This window comes from Cyprinus carpio, chromosome B4 (genome assembly GCF_018340385.1).
Source record: "Cyprinus carpio isolate SPL01 chromosome B4, ASM1834038v1, whole genome shotgun sequence".
Taxonomy (NCBI): Eukaryota; Metazoa; Chordata; class Actinopteri; order Cypriniformes; family Cyprinidae; genus Cyprinus; species Cyprinus carpio.
The window spans coordinates 1,189,945-1,206,421 of record NC_056600.1 but is presented as its reverse complement, the minus strand read 5'-3'; the positions used below and the strand labels follow the sequence as shown (position 1 = coordinate 1,206,421).

The 16,477-nt window shown below is 37.9% G+C and overlaps 1 pseudogene; it reads left to right on the top strand.

Moving 5' to 3' along the window:
* Positions 1-396: 396 nt before the first annotated feature.
* LOC109083744 lies at positions 397-14,483 on the top strand (annotated as a pseudogene).
* Positions 14,484-16,477: the final 1,994 nt, after the last annotated feature.

Sequence of the window (16,477 nt, the reverse complement as noted above, 5' to 3'; positions counted from 1 at the left end):
ATTATATTTATGATTTTAATATTTTTAAATATTCTGTTTTACTTTTAGTTAAAGTTTAAGTAATTTTGTTGTTTTTATTAGATTTGTTACGTGTCTATATCGTTTAAACTGAATTAAAATAAAATTGTTGCCTCGGCAACAAATCTGAAAATATTTTATGTTTTTATATATTTTATATCAGGTATAGAACATTTTTTTAATGGTTTTATTTTTATTTTAGTTAACTATAATAATATAACAATGTAATAACTGTGCTATGTCAAATATATGTTATTGTACATTGTTATATTTGCTTCTGGTAGGCTACTATATTCATCAGACAAAAAAAAAAAAATAGTTTTGCAGTGCGTGTGTCGCGTCGCGTCCCAGGACTGGCTTTCCCCGCAGACCCGTGTGCGCGCACGCACGCTTCCGGTCAGGTGTGACGCATACGTGCGCGTTCAGTACGGAGTGTGGTGGGCGCGCGTGCTGCGCGCTGCGTTTGCAGAGACGCTGGTTCGGGAGACACTGCGCGGCGCAAACAGCGGCGGACAGATTGGCCTCAGCCGTGAGTAAAAGCCCTGATTCACCGGAGCATGCGTGTATCTGAGCACTAACCGCTGTTATTACGCGGTGATATTATTATAGTGAGGAGAGACGCGTCAGTCCGCGGAGGCCCTTCAGACGCGCGTCACGTTTTGTTTAGCGGCAGGATGATGATTTGAACGGTTCAGCGCAGGTTTGTCCCGGTGTAACGGAGCGCGCGGGCCCCTGACAGCACCGGCGCTCACCTCCTGCTCTTCACAGGAGACATTATTATACATTAATGACAGATGAGATATGATTATATATTAATGACAGATGAGATATTATTATATATTAATGACAGATGAGATATTATTATATATATATATAGGTCATCATTCATCATACTGTGGTAATACTATACTATGATACAGCGCTATATGATAACACCACGTGTTTACTACTGCACATCATATTACTAACTTTATATCTAGACTACAATTATTTCCAGAAATTACTCAAATTTATACATTTTATAATTTATATTCTAATATATATATATATATATATATATATATATATATATATATATATATATATATATAATTAGAATATAAATTATAAAATGTATAAATATATATATAGGGTATATTATTTTGCAGTTCACTTTATTTTGTTATCCTCACTTACATAAATGAACAATAGTATTTTCTGCACCCACTAGTAAAAAAAAAAATAATAATTTTGTTATATATATATATATATATATATATATATATATATATATATATATATATATATATATAAAAACCTGTTATTATTTCCAGAAATTAATATATATATATATATATATATTAATTATTTAACATATTTTTATAATAATTTATGTCATTATTTGTTAAGGTATTATGTTATGATTTTAGTCATTAAATATTATGATTTCTGGTTAATGTGACTCAAACGGTAAATGTTTATGGTACTGTAAACTGTAAAGAGAAAAATAAAAGCAAACAATTAATATTCATAACACACATGTTATCAAATGCAAACTAACTGTTGAGAAGTAAAAGTGAAATCGTGAAAGTGAAATAAAAATGGTTTTATTATTGTTTTTAAAATTGTGAATTCTGGCAATGACATTCACGCTGGTTTTGAGCTGAATACGTCTGGTCAGAGAGTAAATAACCCCCCCCACACACACACACACACTAAACACACACACACACACACACACACTAAAACACACACACACACACACACACACACACATTCGTTCCCACGCACAGAGAAGAATGCAGAATATTCACAGCAAATGTCCCGAGACATTCCTCACGCTTCGAGACGCTTCGATTAACGCTCAAAACCTGACGCATGATACTGTAAACTCAGCAGACAGACAGACTGAGCGGGTTCTGAGGGACGGAACAACACAGAGACTGTAAACACACACACACACACACACACACACACACACACACACACACACAGTGTTTTCCAGAGCTCAGCAGAAAGCCCAGCGCTCAGCATTAGTGAGCCTCCATTCAGAGACATCCGCTGATGAACATCTCTCTGTGATACATGCAAAACCTAAAACTGAAGTATTAGACGCTGTAGAATCTACATTTGTTATTGTATTTCTGATGTTATCTATTTTATCAGTGAAGAAATTCATAAAGTCATTACTATTTAACTGTGAGGGAATATTTAGATCGGGTGGCGTCTGGTTTTTTTTGTTAATCTAGCCACTGTGCTAAATAAAAACCTTGGATTGTTTTGGTTGTTTTCTATGAGTTTGTGGATATGCTCGGCCCTGGCAGTTTTTTAGAGCCTGTCTATAGCTGGACATACTGTTTTTCCACGCAATTCTAAAAACTTCCAAGTTAGTTTTTCTCCATTTGCGCTCAAGACTACGAGTTTCTTTCTTGAGAGCGTGGGTATTACTGTTGTACCATGGCACAGTATGTTTTTTTCGAATCTTTTTCAATTTGATGGGGGCAACAGCTTCAAAAATCATTCCAAAAACAGCCACAGCGCTGTTTTGCATCTCTGAGCAACATGACGGTGATTCATTCCTGAATGAATCAATCGTTTAAATGATTCGGTTCAATCGAAATGACTCACTTATTAACAGGGACTTTAATTTCACATTTAAGGTACCTTTTCATTTTTTAGATAATTTCAAACATCAGTTTTCAATGTTTTATGTTTAAAATATCAAAACTTTATTTTTGCCTTTGTAATGGAAGGTTAAAGTATTTAATGTCCCTCAGAGCTGCATTAAACAGTGTGTGAATACATCTAGACTACTCTTCAGATGCAGCTTCTGTGTTTCCTCTGCATTGCAAAGATACGTTTTGTTGATACTGATTTCATTTGCTTGGTAACACAATCCAAATGCAAGAATTTGAATCAAAAGATTCTTCGAAAAAATGGCTTAAAGGTAAAAATGCCCATAAAACTTGTTGGAAATTATTAATTTTTATTACTGCTGCACGATAACACACTCGGCAAAATATTGTCTAATTATCGTTATCGATAAAATCCTAGAATATTATCAAGATATAATTTTTTGTTAATATTGCACACCTCTAAATTGTTATTTTATTTATATAATAATTTATTGATAATAATTGTTTAAATTAATATAATAATACTTTTGACTCATCCATTTTCTTAACAATGGTTTAAAGGCCGAAATGTAAACTTTTAAAAAGTCTTAAATTTGAGCTTAAAAATCCTGCAGAAACCCTGTGATTATCCAACTATAAGAAGCTGCATTTGCTAAATTTCTCTTAAACTGCAATATGTTCCTAAATGGGAAGTTTTTATTTGCAGAAATCACCTTATTACATTAAACCTTTTATGTTATTTTTAAATATTAAATAGTCAACTATCAGTGCAATTTGAGCAAAACATTAAAGATTACTTTAAGTTTCTGGTATAAAGTTAAACCTTAATTAAAAAGCTGCAGTGGTAAAAGTGACAATGTTTACTTTTTAAGTAAATATGATTCTTCAGTATATTTTCTTTTAGTACATACATTTGTCTGAATAAAGCTACAATAGATTTTCTTTTGTGTTTAATGGGCTTTATGAGAATAGCTCACCCAAAAATGAAAATTTGCTCTGCAGTGAATGGGTGCCGTCAGAATGAGAGTCCAAACAGCTGATAAAAACATCACAATAATCCACAAGTAATCCACAGCACTCCATTCCATCAGTGAACATCTGGAGAAGACAAAAGATGAAACACATCCAGCATTAAGACGTTTTTAAACACAGCAGGCTTCTTCAACAGCTGATTGTGAAGCAGTGTTTCTCCTGTGTTTGCTTTGTAGGACACTGTTCTGTAGGGAGCAGAAGCCCAGAGGAGATCTAGTGTACTACAGTGACGTCCACCTGCTGACGGTGAGAGAGAGTGTGTGTGTGTGTGTGTGTGTGTGTGTGTGTGCCCAGATGTGTTCTGTGTGTGAGAGAGAGAGAGAGAGAGTGTGTGTGTGTGTGTGTGTGTGTGTGTGTGAGAGAGAGAGAGAGTGTGTTTGATGATTTTAAATGTAAATGTTTTGTGTTTTTGTGTGTGTGTGTGTGTATTTGGGTAAGTGTGTCTGTGTTTGTTTGAGTGTGTGAGTGTGTGTATGCATGTATTTATGCGTGTGTGTATGTATGAGTGTGTGTGTGTGTGTGTGTGTGTGTGTGTGTGTGTGAGTGAGTGGGTGATTTTGTGTGAGGTGTGTGTGTGTGTGTGGTGTGTGTGTGTGAGTGTGCTGTGGGTGGGTGGCCGTGTGTGTGTGTGTGTGTTTGTGTGAGTGGGGGTGGTGGGTCTGTGTTTGTGGTTTGTGTGTGTGTGTGTGTGGGTGTGTATGTTGTGGGTTGTGTGTGTGTGTGTGTGTGTGTGTGTTGTGTTGTGGGTGTGTGTGTTGTGAGTGAGTGGGGTAGGTGTGAAAGTAGTGTGTGTGTTGTGTGTGTCTGGGGTGGTGTATGTGAAGTGGTGTCGTGTGCGTGTGAATGGGTGTAGTGTGTGTGGTGAGGTGTGAGGGTGTGTGGGTGGTTGTGTTCTGTGTGTGTGTGTGTGTGTGGTGTGTGTGTTGTGCTGTGTGTTGTGTGTGTGTGTGTGGGAGTGGTGCGTGTGCGTGTGTGTGTGATTTGTGTGTGTGTAGTGAGTGAGTGGAGTGGTGTCCGGGCTGTGGTGTGTGTTGGTGGTTGGGATGTGTGTGGATTGTGTGGAGTGAGAGGGGGTGTGTACGTATTGTGTGTGTGAGTTCGCGTGTCGGTGTGGGTGTGTGTGGTTTGGTGTGTGCACTGTGATGTGTGTGTGTTGTGGTGTTGAGTGTGTCCGTGTAACCGTTGTGTGTGTGTGGTGTGTGTGTGTGGGTGTGAGAGAGTGTGTGAGTGTGTGTGTGTTTGTGGGTTCTTGTGAGATTACTGAGTGTGTGTGTGTGCGATGTGTGCATGTGTGTGTGTTGTGCTGTGAGAGAGAGTGGCGTGGTGTGTGTGTGTGGGCGTGGTGTGAGAGATCGGAGAGAGAGTGGTGTGTGTGGTGTGTGTGTGAGACTAGAGTGTGTGTGTGTGGTGTGTGTGTGTGTGTGTGTGTGTGTGTGAAGTAGTGTGCTGTGGTGTGTGTGTGTGGTTGTTGTGTGTGAGTGGAGGTGTGGTGTGTGTGTGTGTTGGTGTGCGGTGTGGTGGCGAGTGGCGTGTGGTGTGTGTGTGTGTGTGTGTGTGTGTGTGTGCGAGTGTGTGTGGTGTTGTGTGTGTGTGTGTTGCGAGATGTGTGTGTGTGTGTTGTGTGTGTTGTAGTGTGTAGTGTGTGTGTGGAAGAGTGTGTGTGTGTGATGTGTGTGTGTGAAGAGAGAGTGTAGTGTTGTGTGTGTGTTGTGTGTGTGTGTGTGAGACTGTTGAGTGTGAGAAGAGTGTGTGTGTGTGTGTGCTGTGTGTGTTGTGAGTGTTGTGGTGTGTGAGTGTGTGGGTGTGTGTGTGTGATGAGAGGGAGTTTGTAGTGTGTGTGTGTGTGTGTGTGTGTGTGTGTGAGAGTGAAGAGAGGTTGTTGTGTGTGTGTGTGTGTGTGGAGAGGAGAGCAGAGAGTGTGTGAGTGTGTGTTGGTGTGGTGTGTGTGTGTGTGGAGATGTGAGAGAGTGTGGAGTGTGTCGTGAGTGGTGTCGTGTGTGTGTAGTGAGTGTGTGTGTGGTGCGTGTGGTGATGTGTGTGTTGTGTGTGTGGAGAGTGTATGTGTGTGTGTGTGTGTGTGTGATGGTGTGACGTGTGTGTGTGGTGTGTGTGTGTGTGTGTGTGAGATGAGAGAGAGAGTGTGTGTGTTTGTGCCTTGTGCGTGCCTGTGTGTGGTGTGAGCGTGTTGCGAGTGCGATGAGGTGCGTGTGAGTCTGTGTGAGTGCGTGTGTGTGAGTGTTGTGCGGGAGTATGAGTGTGCGTGTGCGATGTGGTGAGCGTGTGAGTGTGTGTGTGTGGATTGTGCGTGTAGTGTGTGTGTGTTGTAGTGGAGTGTGTGTGTGTGTGCGTGTGAGTGCTTGTGTGTGTGTTTTGTGTTGTGAGGGTGTGTGTGCAGTGTGTGTGTGAGTGTGTGTGTTGCGTGTGCGTGGCGTGTCGTGCGTGTAGCGATGTGCGAGTGTGGAGTGTGTGCGAGTGTGTGTGTGGGTTGAGTGACGTCGTGTGTGCTGTGGTGTGAAAGGTGTGTGTGTTGTGTGTGTGTGTGTGTGTGTGTGTGTGAGTGTGCTGTGTGTGAGTGTGGAGTGTGTGCGCGTGCTGAGTAGTGAGTGTGCGTGAGTGTGTGGGTGCGTGGTGAGTGTGCGTTGTGCGTGTGTGAGTGTGAGTGTGTGTGTGTGCGTGAAGGTTGTGTGTGCGTGTGTGTGTGAGTGCGTGTGTGAGTGTGTGCGCTTGAGGTGAGTGTGTGTGATAGTGTTGTGCGTGAGTGTGTGTAGTGTGTGTGAGTGTGGTGCGTGTGTGTGAGTGTGCGTGAGATGTGTTGTGTGCGTGTGTGAGTGAGATGTGTGCGTAGTGTGGTGGTGTGTGATTGATGTGTGAGTGTAGTGTGCGTTGATTTGTGCGTGTGTGTGTGAGTGAGTGTGTGGTGTGAGTGTGGTGAGTGAGTGTTGTGTGCGTGTGTGTGGTGATGAGTGTGTGAGTGCGTGTGTGTGTGTTGTGTGTGTGAGTGTGAGTGCAGTGTGTGTGTGTGAGTGGTGTGTGTGTTGTGTGAGTGTGAGTGTTGTGTGTGTGGGAGTGAGTGAGTGTGTGAGTGTGCGTGTGAGTGTGGTGTGTGTGTGTGTGTGTGTCGTGTGGGTGTGCGTGTGGAGTGTGTGGAGTGTGATGCGTGTGAGTGTAGCGTGTGAGTGTGTGGTGTGTGTGATGTGTGTGAGTGTGAGTGTGTAGTGTGTTTGAGTGTGCGGTGTGTGTGTGTGGTGTGTGAGGTGCGTGTTGTGAGTGCGTTGTGCGTGTGAGTGTGAGTGTGGTGGTGTGCGTTGCGTGGAGAGTGTGAAGCTGTGATGTGAGTTAAGTGTGTGAGTGCTGAGGTGTGTGTGCGTGTGTGTGTGTGTGTGAGTGTATGTGTGTGCGTGTGCGCAGAGAGGTGTGAGTGCAGTGTGCGTGTGTGTGTGTGAGTGTGTGTGTGGTGTGTGAGTGTGTGTGTGCATGTGTGCGTGATTGCGTGTGTGGTTTTGTGGTGGTGTGCGTGAGTGGTTGTGTGTGACGTTGGGCGTGAGTGTGCGTGTGTGAGGTGCTCAGGTGTGGTGAGTGTGTGAGTGGGTGTGTGTGTGCGCGTGTGTGTGTTGGCGTGAAGTGTTGTGTGTGTGTTGAGAGGTGCGTGGGGGAGTGTTAGAGTGGTAAGTGGAAGTGATGTGCACTGGTGGAGTGTGCGAGTGCGAGTGTGTGAGTGTGAGTGTGCGTGTGACGAGTGTGTGAGTGGTGTGAGTTTGTGGGAGTGTGGGTGATGTGGTGTGGGGGGATAGTGTGGGTGTGTGAGTGCGTGAGTGTGTTGTGTGTGTTGTGTGAATGTGTGTTGCGTGTGTAGTGTGCGGGTGGGGTGGTGGTGAGTGTGTTTCAGTGTGGTGCTGTGTGAGTGGATGTGTTGTGGTGTGAGGCTGTGTTGTATGTGTGTGTCTGGGTGTGTGAGTGGATGTGTGTAGTTGGAGTGTGGTGGGTGTGTGAAGTGTGTGTGTGTGTGTGGCGGGGGTGTCGCGTGTGAGTGGTGAGGTGTGTAGTTGTGGGTGGTGTGTAGTGTGCGTGCGGTGTGGTGTGGTCGTGTGAGTGTGTGAGTGTGTGTGAGTGTGTGTGGTGTGAGGTGTGAGTGTGTGAGTGTGGTGGTGAGTGTGTGTGTGTTGGGAGTGTGTGTGTGTGTGTGCTTGTGCGTTGTGCGTGTGTGAGTGCGAGTGGGGGGCGTGTTGCGTGGGAGTGTGCGTGTGGTGTGTGTGTGTGAGAGTGTGTGTAGTGTGAGTGTGTGTGTGTGTGTGTGTGAGTGTGAGGTGAGTGTGTGTGGTGTGTGTGTGAGTGTGTGCGTGTGCGTGTGAGTGTGCGTGTGCGTGTGCGTGTGAATGTGAGTGTGAGTGTGTGTGTGAGTGTGTGTGTGTGTGAGTGTGTGTGTGTGTGTGTGTGTGTGTGTGTGTGTGTGTGTGTGTCATTGCCAGGCTGTAAGTGGGTCACCTAGTTAAGCAGAAGGAGACAGTGATGGTATGTTCTCGTCTAATTTAGCTGCTTTGTGTCAAAACGAGTTAATAATGAAATAATGATTGTTTCCTGAAAGTTTCTTGATTGATTGGACAAACAGACGTCATCCTCCAAACTCCCGCCGTTGGCTGACTCACAGTGTTCTAGTTTAAGATGTAAAACTGCATCTTTGATAACTTTAATGCAGAAATGATTAAATCCCATGAAAAAATCTTAAAGTTTCTTATTACTATCTTTTTTTTAAATCTTTTTTTACTAATGTTACCTTTTCACGATTTTTATAAATGCATAGTAAGTGTTTTATTTTACATTTACTTCATAATTTTAATTTTACATTATTTCATACATTGTTGGTTTAGTTTGTTTTTATTTAAAGTTAATTTACCGTCCCATAGTTGTTTTTGGTGCTTCATTTTGTTTGTTTTATTTTAAAATGATTTATTATAATATTACATTTTTATGAATTAATTAATTGCTTTTCATCAAACCCTGCTTTACGACAAGAATATCATGTTTTTCCCAAAATAATGTATTTGTGCAGAGATTCTCTACAGACAGTGAGGTTTGAGATTCTTCAGTCATAAACAGGACAGCTGTGTGGAATTGTGGGTAAAGGTCAAAGCTTTTACTGATCTACACAGCTGTAAAATATTTCATCAGCAATTTGCTCTTTGCGAATCTCTATAAAGAGGGGCAGGTAATGTTTTTTTTTTTGTGTTTTTTTTTTTTTTTGCAGTTTAATCTGGTTACTGGAGTGAAAGACACACACTGTTAACACTGTTAAAGGTGATGAGAACATGATGTCAGTCTACACTGACATGATAAGAAACAATACAAATACTGACCAAAACATTGTATAAAATCATTTTTAATGTTGTAAACAAAAGGTTATTGTAGTACATTTTACAAGAAAATACTATTTCAGTCGTTCTGCTTCAAAATTTAACGTTTAAATTCAGTGTTGTTGTAGTTTCTTTGGCATACTATTGTAGTTTTCGTTAATATTTTGGATTAGGTTTTATTTTTATATTTTCTGATTTCATGTTAATTTTAGTCAAAGTTTTAGTAATTTAAATTTTTTAAATTTAGTAAGTTTATGTTGTTTTTAAATATGTCTGTATAGTTTTTGTTAGTATTTTATTAATATTTATTTCAGTTTAGTTTGCTGTTTTAGTACATCACGATAAAGTCAATTTAAAAAAATGAGAAATAAAATAAAAAATAAATAAAAATGAGAAATTTCACCTTGTTTAACTCGCTAAAATGAATTGTGTGTTTTAGTATATGGTTTTAGTTTTAATGAATTATAATAACCCTTGTTTAATTCTGCAAAGAATGTTTCACTAACGTTCCCATTTTTAAGTTCTAAAAATGTTCTCTGAACGTTCAAAACGTTTGTTTTTTTAATGTTTAAAATGTTTTTGAAACTTTCAACAAAACATGGAGGAATGTTACATTGTATCATTTTGCGAACATGATGGGAATGTTACTTTTGAATGTTAAATGTAGTAACGTTTAAAAAACATCAGATAAACATCCGCCTAAAATGTTTCAGGAAAGCATTCCATGAATGTTGTATAATAAAGTTTGTGTGCTCATGTTTTGAGAACATTATTAAAGGCCAGATAACCTTGCATGCTCTGTTAATGTTACTGGAATAACGTTAGTTCGTAAGAATGCTGTGAGCAGGTTTCTGTGTGAGGATGTTTTGATGTAGTTCAGTCTCTCCGCTCGTGTCCGTCTGCAGCTGTGGGATGGCGGTAAACGTTTACTCCACGTCTATGACCATCGAGAACCTGAGCAGACATGACATGCTGGCCTGGGTCAACGACTCTCTGCAGCTCAGCTACACCAAGATCGAGCAGCTGTGCTCAGGTGAGCTCCGCTCTGAGACAGCTGTGTGTGTTTCCGGCTCTGATTCACGAGGCTGAACGCTTGTGTTCTTCAGGAGCGGCGTACTGTCAGTTCATGGACATGCTGTTCCCCGGCTGTATCCTGCTGAAGAGGGTGAAGTTCCAGGCCAAGCTGGAGCACGAGTACATCCACAACTTCAAAGTGCTGCAGACCGCCTTCAAGAGGATGAACGTGGACAAGGTGAGACCGACAAAGCCTTGGACGCTTATATGTGACCCAGGAGCATAAAACCAGTCATAAGGTTTATACATCATCTGAAAGCTGAATAAATAATCTCTCCATTGATGTATGGTTTGTTAGGAGGACAATATTTGTCTGAGATACAACTATTTGAAAATCTGGAATCTGAGGGAGCAAAAAAAATCTAAATATTGAGAAAATCATCTTTAAAGTTGTTCAAATTGAAGTTCTTAGCAATGCATATTACTAATCAAAAATTAAGTTTTGATATATTTACGGTAGGAAACGTACTAAATATCTTCATGGAACATGATCTTTACTTAATATCCTAATGATTTTTGTCATAAAAGAGAAATGTATAATTGTGACTCATACAATGTATTGTTGTCTATTGCTACAAATATACCTGTGCTACTGATGACTGCTTCTGTGCTGCAGGGACACATGTTTCAATAATTTGAACTATTAGGGGAAACAAATATAATAAATGAGTTTTTATTACTAAGTGTTTTATTTTATTTCTTTTTGATGGTGTCTCAGTCAAAATTACATTCACACTGTTGTTTTAGAAACCTAATAAAATGTAATAATATTATCATTATTAACTAACTATTATTATTAGTAATAATAATAAATATTATTATTATTGCTGTTGCTTTTGTTTTAATTATTAAATATATTACTGTTTTAAATTATAATTGTTCTGTTAAAAATTTTATCATATAAAATAAAAAATAATTAATTAAATAATTTTATCTACGGAAAAAGTTACAATACTAATATTTATGGAATAAATTCCTTGTTTTCAAACGTTCAAACCCTCCAGCTTCTAACATGTTCATATCAGTTTTATTTTTTATTTTTTATTTTTGACTCTGTGTGTGTAAATGTGTAAATCAAGTAAACATAGCGTATGTTGCGTTCCCAAAACCAGATCATATCATGTGATTGTCTTGCAGCATATTATTAACTACAGCTATTAAAAACATATTTTATTAATTGAAAGAAAGCTGAAATGAAATAAAATGAGTGCTTTCAAATGATAATTGATTAATCGCATCCAAAATAAGTTTTTGTATACTTAATATATGTGTGTGTACGGTGTATATTTATTATGTTGATATAAATACACACATGTATTTATTTAAAAAAAAATTGTTTGTATATTAAATATATTTATATATAATATAAATTATATTAATATAAATATATGCATGTAAATATTTTCAAAATGCATACTGTATGTGTGTGTATTTATATATACATAATAAATATACACAGTACACACACATATATTATGTAAACAAAAATCTTTATTTTGGATGCGATTAATTGTGATTAATATAGAAATAAATATAAAACTAAAATGAAAATAAATTTAACCTAAATAATGATATTAAAAACATGACAAAAAGAATAAATATTAAACTATAATTAAAATAAAGACTGAAAATATATAGCTATTTAAAAAATACTAAACAAACACTGTCTTGCAGCCCCATTTATTTTTTTAAATTTGACATTAGATATAATTAATTATTAGCTTTTCATCAACTCCTGTTTAGGAATCTCTTCTTTACGCAAAGATGAAATTTCACTCAAAACTAAGTCGTTCCTCTGATGTGCTGTTTCAGATCATTCCTGTGGAGAGGCTCGTCAAGGGCAAGTTTCAGGACAACTTTGAGTTCCTTCAGTGGTTTAAGAAGTTCTTCGACGCTAACTACGACGGGAAGGAGTACGACCCTCAGTTAGCACGACAGGGACACGACATCACGCCTCCAGCATCCAACCCAGGTGAAGACACTTCACACAAAACCAAGAGCCCTCAGAGAGCAGCAGGTAACACACACACACACACATACAGAGACACATACACACACAGACACAGAGACACACACACACACACACACACACACACACACACAGAGAGACACACACACACACAGACACACACACACACACAGACAGACACACACACACACGCACAGACACGCACACACAGAGAGACACACACACACACAGACACACACACACACACAGACACTCACACATACACACACACACACACACACCGCATGTGTGTTTCGCCTGCTTTGAGTCTCCTCTCCACAAACCTTTCACAGCTAATAGTGGTGTGTGTGTTCTGGCTCTGGGCTTTCAGTGTGTTTTCTGTCCCGCCTACAAATCTGATACTGATTTCTATTGGCTGATGAGTAGGGCTGTCACTAATGATTATTTTGGTAATCAATAAATCTGTCGATTATTCTGATGATTAATCGAGTAATCTGATAATTATAATTGATTTTATGTAGTAATAAAAATAGACCTAAGTGAAGAATAGCTTTTAAAATGACTAAAAATACATGTATAATAGCAATGAGGCAATAATTATCAGTTCACATATAGTGTCAAAATCAAGTAATTATATGATTTTATTGAACAAAACTGTTAAAATACATTACATGTTAATTACATTAAACATTAAAATACACATGTATTATAAACAATAGAGCTAATGTACATTATGCATTACAACAAATCACATCGATGTATTCTCCTGTGTTTGCGTAAGTTTATAAATGATTTACATTACAAATCTGAAGAAAGATGAACATTCCCAGATGAACGTTACAATAAACCCAATCTCAAAACAACATGCAGAGATAGAGTTTGAGACGCTCCACGCATGTAAATGATAACAGTTTGTGCGGAGCAGCATTTACTGTGAACGGAGCCGCTCAGACATGCACACGCGCAACCGACACACATGTACATAAATAAAGCGCACATTGCATATATGTATTTAACTGAATCATAGCGTTTGTGTTTTTTTTGTTTTTTTTTGTGTTTTAGATGGTTTAATTTATCACGCAACCTTGGAAAACGGTCTAATAATTAGTTTCATGGATTCTCGTTGTGAAATGCGTCACTTCCGGTAATTAGCCGATTACTCGACTCAGTTAATTGAGGATGATTTAAAAAATCGAATACTCGAATCGACGAAATCTACTGATCAGTGAGCCTCTGCTTTGTGATTGGCTGATGTGTGAGGCGCTGTGCTGTGATTGGCTAATGACTGACTCAGTTTATTGAGGAGGTATCTAGACCCCTTTGTTTGTATAGTGACTTAGATTTCGTATCTTCAGGGACAAAGCGGAATGTTATTCCTGCCCCCCCGCGCGCCATAAGCTCCCGGAACACGGCGGAACATGCCAGTGTCACGTAACGGAGGCGGCGACGCCGAGATCATGGAGCTCAACCAGCAGGTACACCAATATATATATATAGACCCCTTTACTGTTAGTAAACATTGTGACATTTTCATAATTTAAAAATCTTTATGTACGTATATTTACATTTTTACAAATGCCGACCTGCTTAAAAGGTGGTTTTATGATTGATTGTTTGTTTTATTTGTATGTTATGTTATGGATTTGTAGTTTAAAAATATGGATAAATAGGTACAAACACACACACGTTGTAATAGACAACAATGTAAACTCTGTAAACTCAGAATACAGACAAGAGCCAATGAGAGGCGGAGAATTTAGTGTAGTTTAATTGTGTATGTAATTTATTTGTGTATGTCTTGTTTTTTTACAAATAGTGATTGATTATTTTTATTTGAAATTGGATTATTGATAAGAGCCAATGAGATACATCACCTAGTGAAATAAACTACACTGCTTTATAATCAGAATCTATTAAAATAGATAATCCTGAAATAAATATTATTATTACTTTATTTTAAATTTACAATGTTTTATAAATATAATCCGTTTAAGAAATATAATTGTAATTTTTAGATTATTTATAAATACTAAAATATACATCAAATAATAAAAATGTTAAAAATGACCTTAAATAGAAAGGAAATATTAAATAAATCAGATTGTGTTTGTGTGTTTGACTGATTTTTGTTGCAGTGGGCGGTGAGGTAGGTGGAGACCGTGAAACTGACATCATGTTATGTGGACAACAAAGAGGACTAGAAATGAAGAGAGATTAGGAAAATAAATACACGCTTCGGCAAACTCCGAGACATTGAGCATGAATCTGTCAGGGAGAACGAGTGCGACAGCAACCCTGTGCTTCGGCAAGAATCATTGGAGGTGCTCTACGCCACCGAGGTATCCGAGTTATCAGAGTTAATCACCACATGTAATAAGTGTGATTATGATGCTTGTGATACAGGACCTAAACACATTCAAAGAGTGACTGATTGGTTATTGGGTATGGTGTTTTGTTAGTTTTTAGGAGTTTTTATGAGAGTTTTCATCTCAGAACTGTTTACTTTTCTCAGAATTCAAAATTTTTTTTTTTCGGCACAGCTCTAAATTTCTTATTCCTCATCAGAACTTCCGAGATTTTTGTTTCCATTCCTCAGAATTCAGATTTTTTTCCTCAGAATTGTTTTTTATCTTAGATTTTTTTTTTTGTATTTTAATTACTTTTTTTTTTTTTCGGGTTTTTTTTCTCAGAATTATTTTTCACTCGCAAATATATTTTTTTCTTGCAATTCTGACTTTTTCCTCAGAATTCAGTTTTTTTCTCAAAATTCTATTTTTTCTCTCTTGGAATTCTGAACTTTTCTAAAAATTTTTACTTTTATTCTATTTTTTCTCTCTTGGAATTCTGAATTTTTCTAAATTTTTTTACTTTTTCAGGTTTTGTTTTTGTTTTTTAATAGTTCTTCTTCTTTCTGCCACAATTTAATAATTCAGAACTTTTTTTTTTGTCACAATTTGCAAGTTTTGTATCTTGCGATTCGGGGTCATATAAGACCCAAAATGCATGGTTGAAATTAAAGACCGCCCAAAAAAGTGACCTTCATTAGTGTTTTATAATTTCCGTTTTGTTTGGTTGATGTTTGTTTTTTTTGGGTTTGTTTTACGGGTCGTTTTGGGGACTACGGGGGGTAGGTGGAGATCGATGAAGAAGAGGATGGAATAATGATGCATTTCTGATCCTCTCTCTCTCTCTCTCGTCATGTCATCCTTCTTTCTTTCTCTCCCTCTCTTTCACTCCATCCCCCACCAGCAGACACTAGGGGCGTGGTCTAATAGAGTGAGTAGGGGCGTGCCTATGCTAATGAGGTGTGAATTGATGCAGTGAAGCTGATGTTTTATTGGCTGTGAGTTAAATGACGAGTCCAGACGACTCGTCGATGATGAAGATGATGATGCAGTGACACACACACACACACACACACACTGATGTAGAGACTGAGAGACAAGGTTGTCAAGGTTAATTATATTTTTTATATTTTTTGATTTGGGCTCCAATCAGCTGATTTATTGGCGAGCTTGCCGCACATGTGTGTCTTCTGTTTAATGTTTTTTGGTGTTGTTGCTGATGTGTAGTTGGATGCTTAGGATCGAATCCCAGACAAAGCGCAGGTTAAATCAGCATCAAACCAACATGAAGCCTGTTTACGTTCTTATTCTGTGTTTCTGGTCTTCAAACACTCACCATCTGACCAGAAACACACTAAATCAGTATTGATCGCGAGTTTTTAAGTTTTTTTTTTTTGTTTTTGGTATTGAAACGGCATGGGTATTGAATAGCTAACTTTGAATGAAAAATTCTATAAATTCATAAGAAGAAGAAAAGAGACTTGGCTTTTACTAACAGTTAACTGACTGATGATACGAAACTGAGTTTTCTAGCTGCTATGTTTTTATTTATTTTAATAAGAGTTAACTGACTGATGATACGAAACTGAGTTTTCTAGCTGCTATATTTTAATTAAGGGGACACAGCCTGGTGTCATTACCCTTTCTGACTGATGATACGAAACTGAGTTTTCTTGGTGCTTTTACCATGTAAAATAAAAATGTGTGTGGGGAATGAAGGATGTGTGTTGTATTTTTTGAAAGTAAAATGTGATTGTGTGTTGGGGGTTGTGTGTTTGTTTTTTTTTTTTTATTATAATTATATAGGAATCTGATAATTGTTTTAATATGTGCACAGTGAATGGATGGTATGCACTAGTTGTTGTTGTGTGTAATACTGTATAGAATTTTTATATGTTTACAGTTATGGATTTGTGAGTTCATTTATGTGTTTTTTATTTATATATATTTATATATATATATATATATATATACATAAAAGTAATAAGTATTAGTGGGTAATATTTAGTCAAATAAAATATAAAAATATGGTCTCTTGTACAAAATGTATTATTTGCACATTTTTTATTCATGAAG